General features: G+C 37.6%; 1 protein-coding gene across 1 annotated transcript in view; it reads left to right on the top strand.

Moving 5' to 3' along the window:
- ITIH6 (inter-alpha-trypsin inhibitor heavy chain family member 6) overlaps positions 1-19,777 on the top strand; it is a 539,081-nt gene that overhangs the window by 228,129 nt on the left and 291,175 nt on the right. The gene's annotated exons all lie outside the window — the stretch shown is intronic.

Raw genomic sequence — 19,777 nt, forward strand, 5'->3', positions numbered from 1 at the left:
AACCTACTTTGTACATGGCACTACAACCTACAATCAACCAACATTGATATGTGCACATAGATGCTCTCACATACAAATGTATGTACAGCCTTCACTGATAGTTGCTGTATGTCTCCTGCCCTTTACACATCTTCATATACATATGGATACAGACCAATGACACATATGGAGGGTTCACAGTATGTAGACCTTTATAGTATTACTTTACATTACCTGTGTTTGTCACAGCTGCTTGTGTTGCCGTCTGGTTCTCTGTCCTGCTGCTCCACTTCCCAGTTGTCAGCTTTCAGGTAGCTGTTGCTGAATAGTTTTTTGTGTCTGCTTAATTGCAGTTTTCTCTGTCTCTGTCTCTCTCTCTCTCTCTCTCTGTCTGTCTCTCACGTCCTTCTCAGGGTGCAATGAAAGTATTGCATGTGTGGGCTGGGAGTACAGCATACTTTTGTAGGTATCTGCATATGCCCATGTGATAGCCTCTGCACCAATTGTTAGCCAGCATTTGCTAATTGCATGCAGCCAGTTGTGTACTGATTGCAGTTCTCACTGTGATTTCAGAACAGTGCTATAAAAGGTATGTGAGATAGGCGTAGCCCTTTCAGATTTTAAGGCCAGGGACCATGCTGTTATGCTGTGGACAATGTTCTGTGAGTGTAAAGGTTGGTATCTCTCTCATATTTCCAGGTGTGTTGTAGATTAACATTCCTCCATTCATTTCTCCAGTTTCCTGTACTAACTGTGTATGTTCACTGACACCTACAACTACTACTACTGTTAATGTGTGTGTGTGTGTGTGTGTGTGCTTTCCTTTCACTTTTGCTTGCACTTTGTTGCTGAGGCTTCAATAGTTGCCCTTTACAGTCACTACTTGTATGCCTGCTAGGTGTCTTGACTGTAGTGTGCTGCTGTAGCTTTCCTATTTTCCATGTACATTCACACCTTGGAATGCTTGCTATATTTGCTAGGGTGTTACAGCATGCAGTGTGGTCTGGCCATGGTGTGGGCCTTGACATCTATTAGGGTATTTGAGAATGCTGCTCAGCAGGCCCCAGAGACTTTCAGGTTCATCTGTTATGTGCCTCATGGAATGGTACATATCAGTGGGGTACACCCATTAAAATGTCTGGTATGCTGCAGTTGTGACTGTGGGTTAGCATGAGCATATGTATTACTACACTTTTTCTGCCATGCAAGTGATGAATACTTTCAGGACTCCATAGTTACCATTGCATGTGTTACACCTTTCTGACTACTGTTTGTACATTTCACATGGGGTCTGTGGGGCATCCCTGTAAGTCATTCACTGTTGCTATGTCTAGGCTCTTAACTATTCAAATATGGTGGTGTCAGACCCGTCATGTGTACAGATATTTGCAGGTTGTCCACATTTCTGCCACATATTTTGGTCAATATCTCATGCACACCTTTTTCTGGCAAGTCACTCTGGGCTCAAGTCAGAATATGGTGACAAACATTCAAGTTTCAGACTGCATACCCTTCCAAACATCCCACAAAGTGCAGACCCTGTTACTCTCTGAACTGTCTGTGTTTGTTGTAACATTATTTGTAATGTGTCCCTGGTTTTGGGCCTTTGCTCCACATATTGTATTACTTGGTCCAGATGTGTTCCTGTAAGAGGTTGTGGGGTATGGGCAGTGCTTATCCTGCTGTGAGTATGTGTGTGGCTTGCAAGGTGCTATAGTGACATTATTACCTACTAGCTTCCAACTAGCCTGGCTGTTTCTGTTCACACACTACTATTATGGAAATCCACTAGTTTTGATAGTAATTCTAAATGGCATGCTTTGTGTACTACACATCTATATTCCCTTTACATTCATTCCTACTATTACATGATATATTTATTTTAGCACAATGTTCTTGTATAAGAGTCATGGCTTAGTGGTAAGTCATGCAGACTACTGTTTCCAAGGTCCTGGGTTCGGGACTCACAGTGGGATTTTATTTTGCTTTTGAACTGAGTACAGGACCTGTCAATCAAAGTGGCTAAGGCACTTTTAAGCAGTTGTAACCGGGTTAGCGCTGGTTTGCGGAGCTCACGCATGCGCACTGGCGGTTAGCTCAAGACACCCGCTTACAACCGCTTAAACGTGCTTACTCTTGCAAGACACCAGCTATTTTCTTTGAAAGAAAAGAAAATGGGGAGGCAGGAGAGTGGTGAAAAAGGGTCACAAAGAGGGTAAGACAGTAGGGAAACAAGCTTGGGATGTGCAGGAGGGATGTAGGTAAGGCCCATAGCTGCCAATTTCTTCATCAGCAACAGCTGTGCATATGTATGTAATTTGGTGTGACATTTGAAACCTTCCACCCCTGAGAGTGGTGCCAGGACAACAATAATACTTGTTGTACAGCCAATTGTAATTGATAGGTTCCATGTCCAGTAGACATGTGTGCGGAATGGGCAGCTATGTATGGGGCGTAATTTTTTTGTGGGTACAGAGTGCCCTTTTTTTTTTTTTTTTTCAGGTGAGAGTGGTATGTCAGGTGAAGGTAGTCGGTACAGCTGGGGAGGTAGGTTGGGTAGGTAAACAGACAAGACAAACAAGATGCATACAGGGCGGTGTATGACACATGTGGGGGGTTACACAATTGACGGGGATGGAGGTTTGGATATCCAGAGCCCATGAGCCCACAGATGGCAACAGTGGAACTGATATCCCCACCCATAGGCAGTTGCCACTGTTCCTTCACTGCCCAGGATGGGGCTGTGCTGGGGGCTGTGTAGGCGGGGCAACAGGCATGCCCGTTAGTTGCGCCACCCATGCCTCGAGCTGGCGTAGGGGCTCGAGAACAGAGTCCCGAATCTCCCTGCGCACCACAGTCCGGACACTACGGAGGGTGAGTGGTGGTCCTCCTCCGGCCACACTTGCAGAGGGGGGGCAAGCCCCATCCCCTGCAGCGCTTCCACCCGCAGGTGGCACAGGGCCACCGGAGGAGGGTCCGGACTCGGCACTAGTGCCAGGTGCACTCGCCAGCTGAGGTGGGAGAGGTGGGTCCGCTGGAACCCGCCTTCCCTGTCGTACTATGTTTTGCATTATGTCATGACAGTTTGGGTTAGTGACATATAATACCATTCACAATTAGTTGTAACAGCATGCATTAGTATTCCCATTAACCAAACACCCAGATATTCACACCATTGAACAGCGTGCATAACACATGCATAATTTGAACAGAAATACACAGTCCAACAACATGCAGGGTTAATTGATGGCAACAGGCCATCAGGTGTGGATGTATGAACAGGGCAGATGCATCAACAGACATGCAAATATATATGACCCAACAGGACAAACGTCCAGGGGTGTTAATTGTGATTGCACATACCATTTTCATGTGGAATGGGTTATATGTGGTTATAGGGTGGGGTGAAGAAAGTAATATTAACACCTTGAATAACAATACATATGCTGTACATTTCTAATAGCTACAGTTATATACACACTACTGTTCTAACTACAGTTTCCTATATGATAACTATTTCAACTTGGTGATAGGACTGTTAATGCAACATCAATATACATTTTATGGTTCTTCATACACATTCATATCTAGCTTTGTTCAGCTACATCAGGGCTACATTTGCTTTATATAGCTGTAGACAAGTGTGGATGTTTGGTATATCAGACAAACATCCTATCTGCATATTGCAGACTGAGAGCAACATATCCTGATTTTGGGATACACATTCCAGATGCAGCAACACTTTGAACAGATTTTGCTGTTTGGTTTTGAATCTCACATGCATTTCATTCTGTCTTGACTGCAGTATACTTTATTCAGGGGTTATTACTACTGTATTGCTGGATTCCTGGCACTTTCTCACACTCTCTCACTTGCTTTCATTTTACTATTCAGGATGGTACTTCTAGGCTTTATTGACATGTTTTAACAGTAGTTATTACAATCCTTTCCAGCAGTCTCACTTCTGTCATGTTTCAGTATTTCCACAGGGATATATTTCACACATGTGATTTCATCATCTTCTGCAGCTATACTTTTCAGCCTGCTGTAGGTTGTGTACTATTTTCTTACAGGCAGGGCATTTTTATTTCAGAATATATGTCGGACAGTTTCATGTTTAGGTTAAACTTACAGGCTGAAAACTCTTGTAATCAAGCAATACTTGCATACACTTTCACACTGTTACTTGCAGATTTTATTCCTTACTGACTACACTGCACTCTTTTGCTGACTGTCATACTTTTATATTTCTTTACAGTTAGTGGTAGTGGATTACTGACCTGCCTGGTGGTGCAACCGCACCAGCCTATCGCCATAGGCTCTGCGGTTCGCAGAACGGACACCTGCAGCTGTAATATAAATGAAGTAATATTGGAATACACATCTCCATAATATCAGCTAGTTTAATTTCTTACATACATAATTAAATGTTACTTACTCAGTAGTGGGGCGTTGGGTGTTTGCCGGGCCTCCTGGATCCAAAGGTTCAGTTGGTCCTGCTTGCATCTCTTCAGGTCTGCATGGTGGTGACGGACCTGCTCACCAGTCCTTGGAATCCCTGTGGCACTGGTGAGATCATGAGCCAACCGGTCCCACGCCTCAGCCCTGTATGCTCCCCAGAGGACCTGGCCCTGCATGAGTTGGGCCTCATGATTATGGACTAGGAGCCAGACCATGTACCTGGACTCCTCAACACCCCACCTCTGTGCTCGAACCCGCTCATACTCCTGTCATTCTGCCTGCAGGTCAGTTCTACAATCGTTTATGCTGTGTATTCCCGCCTATGGGGCTTATATAGTCCGTTGTTCCCGCACATATCTGTGATTGGCCATTTTGGAATTGTATCAACTTTAGTAAACCTGCATTGTCATGCTCTAGTTTGTATTCATTCCTATATATTAGCTATTATTGCATTTACAGGTACTGCTTTCATGGCTTAGTGGTTCTGTACCTTGACTATGGTGTATAGTATCCTGGGTTCGAACCTGGCCACTGCTTTTTATTTTTCATGACTGTCTAGACATGCTGAGGTGTGTGTCTGTGTAAAGGCAGTTTTGATATAGCTTGCTCAACGTTGCCCGTCGGTTAGCTCGTTTGCACGGTGTGCAGCTCCTCGCAAATGGGGTACTCTGCTTTAAGCCTCATTTGGCTATTGGCATGCATATTACGCTCAGCTCAGTTAGGGGCACATAGATTTAGCATGTTAAACCACTGCTCAGCTATGGGCACTCATTTTGCACCAGTTAAACCACTGCTCATCTACGGGCACATGCACTCACTCTGTTAAACTGTAGCTCAGCTATGGGCATATCTGGCATTTTTTCTTCTTTTGTTACCTCACATGTCTTCAATATAAATGGGCTATTTCATTACATTTTACATAACTTGTGGTTTTATGTGTACATATTTGTCAGGGACTTGTTTCCTGCTTATTTTGCAAAAAAAAAAATGGTGTTGTGGGGGCTCGAACCATGAATGCCTGCTCTTCAGCCAACATCTCTACCACTACACTATTGCTTCCTGGCTTATTTTGCATATTTAGTTCTTATATGCTTTCCCACTGACTGCTAACTGTAGCTGCGCTACGGGCACGCCCGCGCAAACGAGCGCACTTATGGTTAAACATCTTTACAATTTAAAAAAAATATATAACATGTTCATTTATATATATTTTATGTTCATAGTCTGTGGGGGCATGTGTTGTGTTGTGTTTATTCACATTTCCGTGGACTCTGTTGTGGGTGTTTACTTTGGGCACTTTTACACTTCTGGGGGCGTGTCCGTTTGCAGGGCTCGGCCTATGGACACGCCCCCTACTGTCTTACACGGACCGTGTTAGACTTAGGTGTGATTCAGCATGCTCTCATGAATATGCAAAGCATGCTGACATCACTCCGTTTAACTGCAGCCTCCGTGTAAGAGTTATAACTCTTACACGGAGGCTTCGTGAATCCTGGGGCTTATCAATGTTTGTGCACCAAACTGATATGAATAGTGAGTATAGAATAAGTAGTAATGTTCTGTTAGACCATGTATATCTTTAAGGTTCATCTGGTTTGTAAAGTCATTTAACTTCTTGGCTTGAGATGTTAGTTTTATTTTACCATTTTTAGAAGTATCATTGCCTGATAATAGGCAGTTAAAATCACCTGTTGCTATAATTTCCCCTTTTGCATTTAAAGTAATCAGGTCCAGATATTTGTCAATATATTTAGTACTTAGTCCTGGTATCCAGTATGTATTAATCAAAGTATAATACTTCCTATTGATTTCCAAAATAACCATGCTTAGCATCCCATCTTTATATGAAATCGTATCTCTAATTCTTGGCATAGTATAAGTGTTTTTCCATAGAATAAGAGTGCCCCTTCTCTTAGTCTTAAAACATGAATCAGCCAGAATGGTATAGCCATTGAATGAGTATTTTTGTAGATCTTTTTTAATAGATGGGTTTCCTGTAAAAAGGTGATCTGGGCTTTATGCATTTTGATATATTTAAGCAAACCAGCTCTTTTGACATTGTTGTTCAAACCATTAATATTTAATGATAAACATTTATAAGCCATTGACTATAATGTACATGTTGTTACTTACTGAAAAACCTTTCTTCCGTGCTGACTTGAAATCTACTGAAAACGTACTTATCATGGATGTATAACGTGTATTAAGCACTACTTTCAAAACCCCAAAACTATTTACAAACACATACATGAAACATAAAGTTTCTGGTTTAGCTAAAAACTTAACTAAACCATCCATCCACCAACTCTCCAACACCAAAAGACACAAATTATCCATCTCTGCTTAGAATATAGTATAAAAACAAAAAAGAAAAGCATTATGAAAGCAACTAAAGAAATCTGAGTCCATGAAGTATACATTAAAATGGGAGTGTCCAATATAACTGAAGCTATATGAATATGTCACATATAATAATAATAGCACCTCTGGTAAGCAGATATGTCAGAAATATGGCTCCACCCCCCACATCCCACATAACTTAAATATACCAACTCTGAGATTGTACTACAGTGCGGAAGGGGGACATTTTCCCATTACGCATTGTACAGAGATAGCGGATCCCCATGGTTGGCTTTTCAAAAGTTGATCATATGGTTTTGGCCATATGAAAGTCTACTTTCTGAAAAGTCGACCATGTGACTCCGCTATCTCTGTACAATGCAGAATGGGAAAATTTCCCTCTTCCGCATTGTAGTACGATCTCGGAGTTGGTATATTTACGTTATGGGGGGTGTGGGGGGTGGAGCCCCCATGGGGAGTGCAGGGGGGCTAAGCCCCCCTGCTAACAGTTTAAGGTAAGTGTTTGTTGTGTTTTATGTGTTTATTTTACATGGTCGGCTTTTCAAAAGTCGATCATATGGTCTAGGCCATATGAAAGTCGACTTTCTGAAAAATCATCCATGTAAAGTAGACCCCAGAAATATACATCATATCAAAGTATGTATAAACATTAGAAGTTGAAGGTTAAGAAGATTGTCAATATTCTCAAGACTTTTCAAGAAACATCAGATGTTTTAACCATTTTGTCAGTCATCTAACATTTTTCATGTAAGAATCTGTTGAATATATATATATATATATATATATATATATATATATATATAAAAAACACTTATTACAAAAAAAAGGCCTCACAACCCTCTGTTTAGTTACTAAAGGTTTAGTTATGTAACATAAGTCCGATGTTAATATGCATAATGAGTTTTCTAATGCAGCTCCTAGTTCATATGATGTCATTTAGTTACTAAAAGTGTCATTGAATCTGCAGTATGTATGCATCTATAAAAGAACATGGGTATTTTCAAAGGGGTTAAACACTTTTAGCAGAACAAATTATGTACCATTTATAGTATCTAAGTGAAGGATAACAGAATTTCAAGAGAAAAGAATTCTAAATACAGCCATTTAACAAGTTCAAAATGTCAAATGATGTCATCACTGTTGTTTTCTCAAGTTGCAGCTTCATAATTTATTTTATTTATTTATTTATTCCAGTTTGGTGACCGGGGAGGTTCACTGGGCCAAAGAGCCCATTTTCAGTGGAGGTCCCGGGAGAAAAGCTCCACAATACAATGTTACAAGATATAATAATTAGACGTACAAATAAAATTCAAAGCTAAAATGATTTACATACAAAAGAGCATTTTTAAAAGTATCTAAATAGGCTCATGCACAGCAGAGGTTGTTTCTAGTGAGGAAAAAAGCATTTTCGGTGAGAAATCAAATCTTGAAGCTTTTAGAGTTTACAGAAAGCAAAAAAAAAAAAACACTAAAACTGCTTGTCAGTGCATGTCATGAAACTCCACAATGAGAATAGTCACACAGACCACCAGTTTCCTCACAAAACATCAACATCATGAAAAATTAACCCTTTCGCATAAAACAGCTATTTAGAAGTAACAACAGCTGCCTCAAATCAGAAATAATTTTATAACATTTCAATCATTTACCCACTAATTGACCAGACCAGAGGAAAAAAAGAACCTAGTATATATATATATATATATATATATATATATATATATATATATATATATATATATATATATATATATATATATATGTATATATATATATATATATATATATATATATATATATATATATAAAACTTAAATTTAGCCAAATGTACTATATTAATGTTTATATGTGTCTAAACAAAGAGTCTAAAACATCTAGTTAGAAACACTAATCAGAAACATATTGTTACCCCATCACTGACCCACTAGAAAAAATGCACTTTGGTATTAAGTCAAATTATACTATTACTGAAGAATTAGAAGACATATATCATTTGCAGTTATTTAAAAGGGAAAAGTATGTAAAGTACTTATACTGGGGAAAAGAGAGAAAAGGAACATTAGTAACAAAAAGGGATAGGAAGAAAGAAGAGAGAGGGAGAGAAAGAGAAAGAATGTTATTTAAATCCTTAGTTGTTGTTGTTTGACTTTCGGCTTTTCCTGGTTAGGGGTCACCACAGCAGAACTCCGGTCCACTAATGATTGGCAGTAGATTTGTCATGAACACTGAGGTGCTAGCTCAACGTCCAACCTTCAACAAAGGCACGCCCATTTATGCATGTCTTTCAAACGCCCACCCAACTGCGGGGAGAACATGCAGACTCCACACAGAAGGCACTCCCTGCACTCTAGCCGAGATTTGAACGGTAGTACCTCTTGCTGTGAGGCAACAACGCTACCGCTGCACTACCGCAGATTAGTACTATATGAAATTAGAAAAAGTAGATATAGAAAGGAAAAGAGAAAGTTAATAGTAAAGATGATTCACATTACCTTACAGTAAAGAGATTTTTTCAGAATCAAATATATTATAATTCATAAAACAAAGCATTTAAAATTAGAAGGAATTTATTCATGCGTCCTTTAGTTTCTTAGTTTTGTTTGCTCCTTCCTTTGCAGACCATCCATTTTTTGTTGCCTGTCTCTTTAAACTCTGGGATGACCATTCCATTTCTTCTATGTCCGACAGTATTTTCTTCTTTTGGATAAATTCTACTGCTTCTTGTAGGAAATCAAAGATCTTCACTCCTTCTGGCAATGTGATTTTTATTCTTGCAGGAAAAAGAATTTGAGCTTTAATATTGGCTTTTTTTAAGGACTTAATTAGAAGAACACACTCCTTTCTTCTGGATATGACTGTAGAGGTGTAGTCATTGTCAAAACGAATAACTTTTTCACCCATCTTGATAGGGGAATTAGTCCAAGCTGATTTCAGCACTAAGTCCTTGTCTTGTGAGGAAAGAAATCTAACTATTATAGACCTGGGGTTAGATGAACTCAGAGATGAAGCTGGATTTGCCAGGGACTGATTAGCCCTCTCAATTCCAAAAGAAAGGGATTCAGGCATGTTTAGTGCTGATGGAAACCACTTATTGAGGAATTGAATCATGTTAGCACCGTCTTCTTTCTCAGGAATTCCATAGATTCTTATGTTATTCCTCCTTGATCTACTTTCAAGGTCTTCCAGTTTCTCAATCAGCCTGGTGTTTTATTTCAGAAGAAATTCATTGTGATGTTCATTTTCTGTCACTCTAGTATCCCGGTCAGTTACTGTTTCCTCTAAGGCAAGAATCTGTTCAGATTGTTTTTTTTTTTTACTATTCCATTTAGAAGTTCTAGTTGTTTACTGCATTCTTGTTTGATAATGTCCATTTTGTTTTCAAGTGTGTCCATTTTTAGTGAAAGTTCTTGGATGTTTGTTATTATAAGATGTAGTTCTTTCTTCATTGCACTCTTTTGGTGTGGGTCCTTCGAGTTGCTCATGTTGAAATCTCCAGTAGAAAACTTCTTGACAGGAATAATTAAAAAATTCTCTTGACTATGCATTAATTTTTAGAAAATAATAGTTTATGTTAATCTATCTTTTAGTATACTTTTAGTTAGATTCTTCTAAAAAATTTAAGTATAGTTCCTGTCAGGATATTAAAATCTAAGCAGAGCTATGGATTTCTGCTGCTATCTGACTGGCATCTTGGCCACGCCCACCCCATAATGCAGTTTTGATTATATGTCTAATAGGCTATAGAAGGCAGCAAAGCAATATTTTTTTCTGGACGGGGTAATGTACTCTAAATATTTTACATGTGCATACACTAGCCAACTTTTAAGACTAAATTAACCAAAGATCACTGTATAAAACATCTATATATTTTAATATATGTACATATATCACAGGGTGCAAGGAACGTAATTATTGTACTCTTCATTTCACAATTGATCTTGTAGGTTTACAACAATGTTCAAAGTGAATATATTTAAGTGGGTTAAGAAAGTGACATAAAAAAGTCAGTTCTGTTAGTTTCCACAAGTGTTTGAGTTTTTCTGAGTGCAAATAATCAAAAAAAGAGTGCCTTTAAGTGGGTTGAATGGGGTAATAGATTGATAAAATATGAGCAAGATTAAGTTAGTAATTAATTATGTTCTTTGTGATAGAATAAAGTCAATTTTTACCTGCAATATTGAATGTACTAAACACTGTGTAGAGTATGTCATGTAATGTGTAGAGTATGTCAAAATGTGTTTCATAGAGTATGTCAAAATGTGTTTCAAAGTGTATATTGGCATATATACTGGAACGTATGATTTGAAAGATTATGATCTGGTTTATAAAGGGTATTTCTATAAGATTAATAGTTTAAATTAAAGGTTAATAACACAAAATAAAGTTGAACAAATTAAGACCTTAAATGAAGGTAGTAAGATATTAATGATGGGGATGTTAAAATACAAGTTGTGTAATGCATTTGGCTGATAAGACATATGCAGTAATTCTCTCTACCTTCTAAAGATCAAGTGGAATGTTTTGGGAGAGATGAGTGAGTGTGAGGATAAATGTCTGCGTGGGATGTTGCCAGATGATGAAGTAAAATAAATGTTTTAGACAGGAAATTATGAGGCTACATCTATAGTAACGTTTTGGATTTTAATACTATTAATAATTCATTATGGGCAATAGTTCATTAAGGGCTGCATGTGGATTATTATTTTAAATACATTATTGAATTATAACTTGTGATACAGGCAAACTTACATTTAAATAAAAGTCATTAAACCACATTAGCAAGTTAACATTTACAAACATTATACATCACATATAGAGTTCTATATTACTTAATCAAAGGAACATTTCATAAATTGTTCAGTTCCTGCCTTCTCTTAAACCTCATCCCTCCTCCAAAACATTTTCTGCATGTATTGTTCCCAAACTTTCCACTTTTTTCTACGTAATTTACTCCTACCTTTTTCTAAAGATCCTGCTTCCTGTTCTTTTATCTCTGTTACAATATTCACTACTTCAATTAAAGTTGGCTTAAACTTTGATTTCCAGCTTATAGTAATTGCTTTTTTGGCGGCCACCAGAATTAAACTTAACAAGGCCTTACTGTATCTAGGCAATTCAGATCCTGTTGTTCAAAAATCATTTTCTTAGTTATGCTCATTTGCTTGCCCAGTACTCCTGACAAGAGACTCTGTATGACATTTTTAAAGTCTGCCAAGTCATTATACTCTTAGAACATATGCTCCCAGGTATCTCTTTCTTCTCCATTATACCTCCAACATTTGGCATCTACTAGGGGTATAAAAGTATCAGTGAAATACTTCCAGGCAAAAATCCTAAATCTTTTAGATTTTGTTGCATATTTAGGAGCCATACATATGCCCTCCCATTGTTTCTTTGTGAATTGCTTATCTAAGCTCTCTTTCTAATCTTTTCTGACTTCATCTGATTGATTCCTATGGTTATCATGCCAAATTGTATATGTCCTCCTAATTATCCTCCTTTTTAACATTAGCTTCTATTCTAGATTCAGTTAAAAACTCAACCAGTGCAGGTATTTCATTTAGAATGCCCTATCCCTTTCTCTTTGTCTATACTCTGATATCAAGCCCAGTCAGGGAAATAAATATTTAGCCTGCATTCAAAATGTCTGCTTGCCCTCTTCCCATTCCATTACCATTCCTTCTCTAATTATTTGTTCATAATACCTTAGTTCCTTTGCCAGCTTCCTCCAGTAATTTTCAGTTCCTTCTTACCTGTTCTCTGTGTCCCTAATTGCAGTCATCACTATTGGCAGAATTTCCTTTCTCCATTCCCATGAAGGCTTAATTTTTAGTATACTTTTTGCCACTTAATGAATATAATATTCTATATGAATGTTTTTATTCTCCTTGAGGATCTATGTCCAAAATCCCAGTCTTTCTTTATGTCTTGAATTAATCCTCTGCTCATACCTCTCAACCTGGAAACATCAAAAATCTGGACAAGGCCCATGAAAAATAGGTACAAATCTGTACGCTGATTAACATCTAATTTGCATACATAATTATGTAACCCCACCTACTCCAATGGGATTGTGGGATACCAACGTTCAAACGCAAACTGAAGAACAGGCAACCAAAATATGGCACCAGAGTCCCTCTGCAGCCATTCCAATGTCCCATTACCTGGCTATTTCATCCCATTTACCATGAACACTAATGTGTGCATACTGCTTTACTTCTATAATGATTATTTGGATTTTATTTTTGCATTTTGCAGCAAAACAATGCACAAACACTAACAGACATCTGCTAAACAAAGTAATACTGTCTTCACCATGAAAATAGACTTGGCATTAAAACTTCTCCGCCCTTGAAACTCATATTCATTGAAACAGCACTGAAACCCACACCATATCCAAAGAAAATGCATCTGGTCAGTGGTGGATAAAGAGTACCTTTAGGCTGTTTTCAAATCATTGGCCCCTTGCACACAAAACAAGAAACATGCACGTGTTCTTTTCTTTGATACACCTTCCTGACTTTATTACATTATATTCCTTGTATAATACAGCACACCTGTTAGAGCGCATTTTAAATTTATTGTTTGAACATTTTTCCAGTAGGCTGTACTGTAGACAATGAAACAAAATGCATGGCCCAATAATGACAAAACTGCCGAATTCAGAACATTTTCATCATAAAAGTCTACTTTCACATTCCCTGTTTCCTCAGACCAAATTGTAAGGTGAAAAATACATAAAAATGGAAAGAGCTACAAATCAAATTTTAATTAGTATACTAAACACATTTCCTCAACATGGCTGCAGCAAAAAAGTTCAAAGTTTTTAAAGAAGTATATTAAATTTAATTTTGGTGTTTCACTGGAAGCTAAAAGGTTTTGCCTTGCAACATATAATGCATTTCTTTAAAACTTACTGCTACATGATCTAATATCATAAACTTAAAATCTGCAAAAATTAAATATGCTTTAAAAAATGTCTCACTGTTCCCAAACTTACTATGCTGAATATCTTTAATATGTCCCATTATTCTAAATGTAGCTGATGCCTAATTTAGCCTACATAAACCACGTAATAAGAAGGCCGTGTCACATACACAGTTCTATTAGTATTACATGCAATGTTCTTTCAAATGAAAGTTTGCCATTTAGTACTATCTTGCTTTCACTATATTACATATTGGCAGACTGAACATTTCACACAGGATGATGTATCCTTAATTATACTCAGAGTAATATGTCCTTTTGAAATGTTCATCTAGCTATCCGACTTTATATCCATTACTGTTAAAGCACATTTTCACTTTATTTCTCATTTTTACCATTTCATTGCACTACGTTTTATCTTTCCTACATCTATTTCCTCAATTCATTCTTTTAGCTGCTAATGTACTCAGCTAAATGTAAGATATACAGTTGTTCAGGTTATGCAGCAGCACCCAGTCCATAACTTGGGGCACAGATGACCACAAAGAAATAGAACGGTGTCATTCAGGATGAAAAAACACATGATAAATTAATAGCAGGTCATGCTGATCATTCCATGGTAAAGCTACAGTACGCATCACATACCTCCTCACATACTACAGAGAAGACAGGGTGAAATAGGTCAGAGTAGTCATAATGTGCACAGGTGCTGAGGGCGCGCACTCACACACACACACACACACACACACACACACACACACACACACACACACACACACAAAACCCGAATAATGAGTGTGGTTCCTTACCCCCTCTGTCGTTACTCGCAAACTCTGTCTTCTGCCCTGAGTAGTTCCCAGCTCGCAAGTCGCAAACTCTGCCTTTTCAGCTTCATGTTCCATTCCTGGCCGCCATTTCTGCTGTTCCCCATTCCCGCCATTTCAGCTTCCTGGCCGCCAGCCTGAAATGATGATGTGAGCTCCTTGAGCTCAATTCTGACTGGCTGGTAGCTGACGGAGCTGACGTCATTGCGCACGTGATGACGTCAGCTCCAACAGCGCGAAAATTTAAAAAAAAGGCAAAAATAATCGGAACTGAAGGGGTGCCACTTGGGAATCGTGACACCCCTTAATTTGGACCCCAAAACTCGGTAAAAAACGAGTAATTCGAATGGTTGGGAGGTCTGCCTCTGCTTCATCACCATCCCTTTCGACTTTGAATCGTAGCTTTCTGCCTGTGTTATGTATAAGAATCTTAACTATTTAGTTCTACAATATCCATTCAGATCATGTTTTTTTGTCTTGGTGGAATTATTGTTTTTTAATCCTACACCTTCTTGTTCTATTGGGAGGATCAACTTATCCCACTTAACTCTTGCCCTTTTCCCATCTCAGCAAAAAAAATCCTTCAACTCTTTATTAATTACTATCCACAACCTCTCCACCAGTTGATAAAAATATGCATGACTTGTGTATAAAACTAAAGGGGCTAAAAACATTTTTACTGCTTGTATCATGCTATCCATATCCAGAGGCAAGAGCTTTCAGTTTCTCAGTATTGTATTATCTTTTCAATCTCTTCCCACATATCCTTAGCTGTCATAAGAGAATCCTTTATAATCCATACTTCTAAATACTTAATTTTATCATGTCCCCATAAATATGGGTATTGGTGAACCAATTCATGTATGGGTACATAATTTGCAGTTTTAACCCTTGTTTTATTTTCATTTATTTTATATGCAAAAAATATAACTGTCTCAGAATGTTCCACAACACTGAGACATCAGGTACAAAATAATATCATCTGCAAATAAAGCCAACTTTTCTTGAACACCACACTGACTGTATCCTTGAATTTCTGAGTCTCTTATTTTCTTTGCCACTGGTTTTAAATATAACAGAAATAAAGGGGAAAGAGGACACCCCTACCTGGTTCTCCTTTTCAGACACAACTTATCAGAGAAGAACCCTCCCACTTTGATTTTTGCCTCCAATCCCTTATATAGCCTTCTTATTAACTTTATCAGGAAATGCAAATGCTTCCATTGTCCTACGTATAAAATCCCAGCATATTCTATTGAATGCTTTCTATGCATCAAGACCCACCAGCTACAGCAGCATTTTCTTATAATCTGCTTCCCTCTAGATCATCATTGTTCTATTAATGTTATTAAATTTTGGCCTCCCCTCCACAAAACCATGTTGATCCCTATCTATCAATTTTGGCATCACTTTTGCCATTCTTTTCACTACTATAGAAAAAAGACTTTATAATCATGGTTTAAAATTGAAATGGGGCTATATGAAGCTGGATCTGATGGGTCATTACCGTCTTTAAGTAATAAAGTGACCACGGCTTTTTTCCATGATGTTGGTGCCTCCCTTTTTTTTAAATACTATTAAATAAACTTTCCAGATCTCATTTTCTGTTTCTTTCCTCCTAGCTTCCAAACTTCAACTAAAATATCATCTATTCCTAGATGCTTTTCGATTGGGAATATATCACCATTTTATCTCATTTTCTCCCAACTTAACTGTTAATTATTGAGTTTCATCTACTTCTAACCTTGGCATATCTAAGTCCTCCATAAATTATTTGTGCTTTTTCATGATTTCTCCACTTCTGTGCTCTATACAAATTTTCATAACATTCTAAAATATCTCTAATACCTATATAAGATCTCAGCATATTTTTCTTATTAAAGGCTCCCTAAGTTTGGCAACAACCATTTCTACTTTCTTTTGCCTAAGTCATAATATCAAAAGTTTTTGTGCTTTGGAATTATTTTCAAATCAATCTTTCTAAACTCATGCATGTTATCCAGGTACACCCTTATTTTCTCTTTAGCACTCTGCAACTGCAACTCTTCTTGCTCTGTGAGTGTCATCTTATTCTGTAATACTTTAACATTTGTCAGGACCTCTAAATAATTCTAGTTACTTTTTAAACAGATCTCTTTTTTGTTTATTTCTACCTTATTTTTAAACTCTACTTTCATTTTATCTCACTCATTTGATATAACTTCTGGAGTACTTTCTATCTTCCCTAATAACTCCTAAATTATTTCTACTATCCAGTCTTTAAATTCCTTTCTTTTTAACAGGTAGGTAGGGAAATGTCAATGTCTCATCTGTACTTCATTACCCTGCATTTTTATCTTAGTAAGTATTAGCACATTATCTGAAATAGATATTGGATGTGTGTCAAAGTTCTCAATTAAATGCACATGTTCCTATGAAATATATATAAAGTCTCTCAGAGTTCCTACTACTGAATTCAAGTGTTCCATACCAAATATATTCATAAATTTCTTCAGAAATCTACCCTCATTTGTTATATTTCCAATTCTAGGCCCTCCAGATACATCTTCATTGTTACAAATCAAATTCCAGTCCCTGCTTATAAGAAATATTCCCTGCCAAAAGCCAATTATTTCTCCCAATTTTTTTTAAAACTCCATAGTAGGAGATTTTGGTAGAATATAAATACATACCAGTGTAATCCTCATCCTTTGCCACTAGCCTCTTGCTATTACAAATTTGCCATTATTATGTTTTTTGCCTCTTTTATCACTATTGCAGCTTCTCTAGCAATTAATATATGTACAAATATTTTCCTTTGTCCAGGATATTCTACTGGAGATCCATGCAGAAATCCTTTCTTTATCAAATTCACATGCTCAGTTCTTTCCAAATGAGTCTCTTGTATTGCTGTTTGCACTCTGAATTTAAATATTCTTTTTCTTTTGTCTAAACCTGTAAAACCATTCACATTCCAAGATAATATGGAAAGTGTCACCATTATGATAAAAAGCCATTTTCCCCAAATATTATATATGGCAGCTTTTTTAAATGTCTGTTTCCAGTTTTTGTGATAGGAAAAGGAGTTGATATAATGGTTAAGGTGCTTATCTCACATACAAGAAATACAGGGTTTGACTCTCACTAAGGGAAATTTCCTAGGCTTAAAATAGCTCACAAGGGCAGCTAGCCTAGTACTTACCTATGAATCTATGCACCCACTAATGTTTGGCAGGTTAATCCTTTATACATTTTTTCTTATTATCAACATTAAAGCCTATGCCACATTTTACAAGACATTTTGTTTTAATAACAACCTTTAAAGACCACACCTCAGAGCACCCTCATAACCTGTTAACTTAATACAAACAGACATAAATATGTTCTTCTTCAAATAATAAAGTTTTACCCTCCTAATAGGAACACTTGTCCCATATAGACTCTCAGGTTTCAGACTACCTCCTTACTAACAACCTCCTTTCCAATACTCAGCATGGTTTCCGACCAAACCATAGCACCACCAATGCCTTACTCTCCTTTACTAACACTATCCTTCAGCATAAAAACAATGGCTATATCTCCTCTGCTACTTTCCTAGACCTATCTAAAGCATTTGACATGGTCCCACACGAATAACTTATCTCTGTCCTCAATAACCTATCCTTCTCACAATTAGTCACCAACTGGTTTCAGAGTTACCTGTCTCATCGCCAACAATCCATTGTATGGCAGAATGACATATCTCCCCAACTACCTGTCTCCATAGGGGTTCCCCAAGGATCCATCCTTGGACCCCTACTCTTCTCTGTTTTCACCAATAATCTAGCTTCTGCCACCAAACATGGCACACTCATAAAATATGCAGATGACTCAACCATTATCTGCTCAGCCCAGTCCCTACCCAAACTGCAAAAAGTCACACAGGAAGTATTTTCCTCTGTTGAAACTTGATTATCTGATGCCCAATTAATACTCAACCCAAACAAAACTAAACTACTCATCTTCCAACCCACCAAACATACTCAAAACAACTCTCACTTTAACATCACAACAAAAGACAACATCACTATATACCCAACTGAACACACCAAATTGCTAGGAGTAGAAATAGACAATAAACTAAAATTTGACATTCACATATCCATAACCATAAAAAAGTCCACAAAAAACTAGGAGCATTATACACAAATAAGCAACTTCTTACCAAAGCAGCAAAGATTTCAATAGCAAATTCCCACCTTATCTCCACCCTACTTTATGCCTCTCCAATATATACCAACCTAAGGCAATGCGATCTAAACAAGCTAGAGACTTGCTACAACAAAATCACCAAATTCACCACAGGGGCATCCTACCATAGTCACCACTGTCTCTCACTTGCTGAAATGGGCTGGCTTGAACTCCTTCACCTCCTTCAATGGTATCAACTCTCACTCGCCCACAGACTAGTAAACCATCCACTAAATGTCCCATCCCTCCAGAATCTACTCCAACCCTATCGCACCACCAGACCACTAAGATCCAGCAACAAAAATCACTTGCAGATCACTAAAGCCAATAACTCTGCCGGTGAAGCACTATTCTTTTGCACCATAGCCAAATTATGGAACTCCCTCCCACCCACAATTACCTCCATACCATCATGCACCCACTTCAAAACTTTACAAAAAGCGCACCTAAAATCATGCTGGCTATGCCCTTGCAACTCTTACTTTAATATCACCCACCCCATCCAACCACTACCTTTTTTTCCACTCCACTAACTACCTTGATTATAGCAAGCTCAGATGCTCATAAGCCTAGTACTGATTATACAGCAGGAACTTCTTATTGTAACATTTGTTAATGTCTGTTATGTACTTCACAGATAGAGATTCTAGTTGTCTACTGATGTACTATGTTCTTCATCTGTAAATATGTTGTAAGTAATTGCTATGTAAATTGTTAATTGCTATGTAATCCAGTGTAACTACTGTCTGTTTATTTTAACTGTGGAGCTTTTCTCCCCGGGCCTCCGCTGAAAATGGACCTACGTCCAGTCAGACACACCCGGTCAACAAATATAAATAAATAAATAAATAAATATAGACAGCTGCTAACACAGGCCTTAATTTACTGAAATTGTGGTAATCCATGCTAAGACACATATTATTGCCTCTGCTTCTACTTGAAATAATTGATATATGTTCTTTTTTATCTTTGTTCCACTCTCAAATGTGGAAACAACTTGAATGCGTTCACAAAAC

This window comes from Protopterus annectens, chromosome 12.part0 (assembly GCF_019279795.1).
Source record: "Protopterus annectens isolate FY-2018-M chromosome 12.part0, PAN1.0, whole genome shotgun sequence".
NCBI classification, from domain to species: Eukaryota; Metazoa; Chordata; order Ceratodontiformes; family Protopteridae; genus Protopterus; species Protopterus annectens.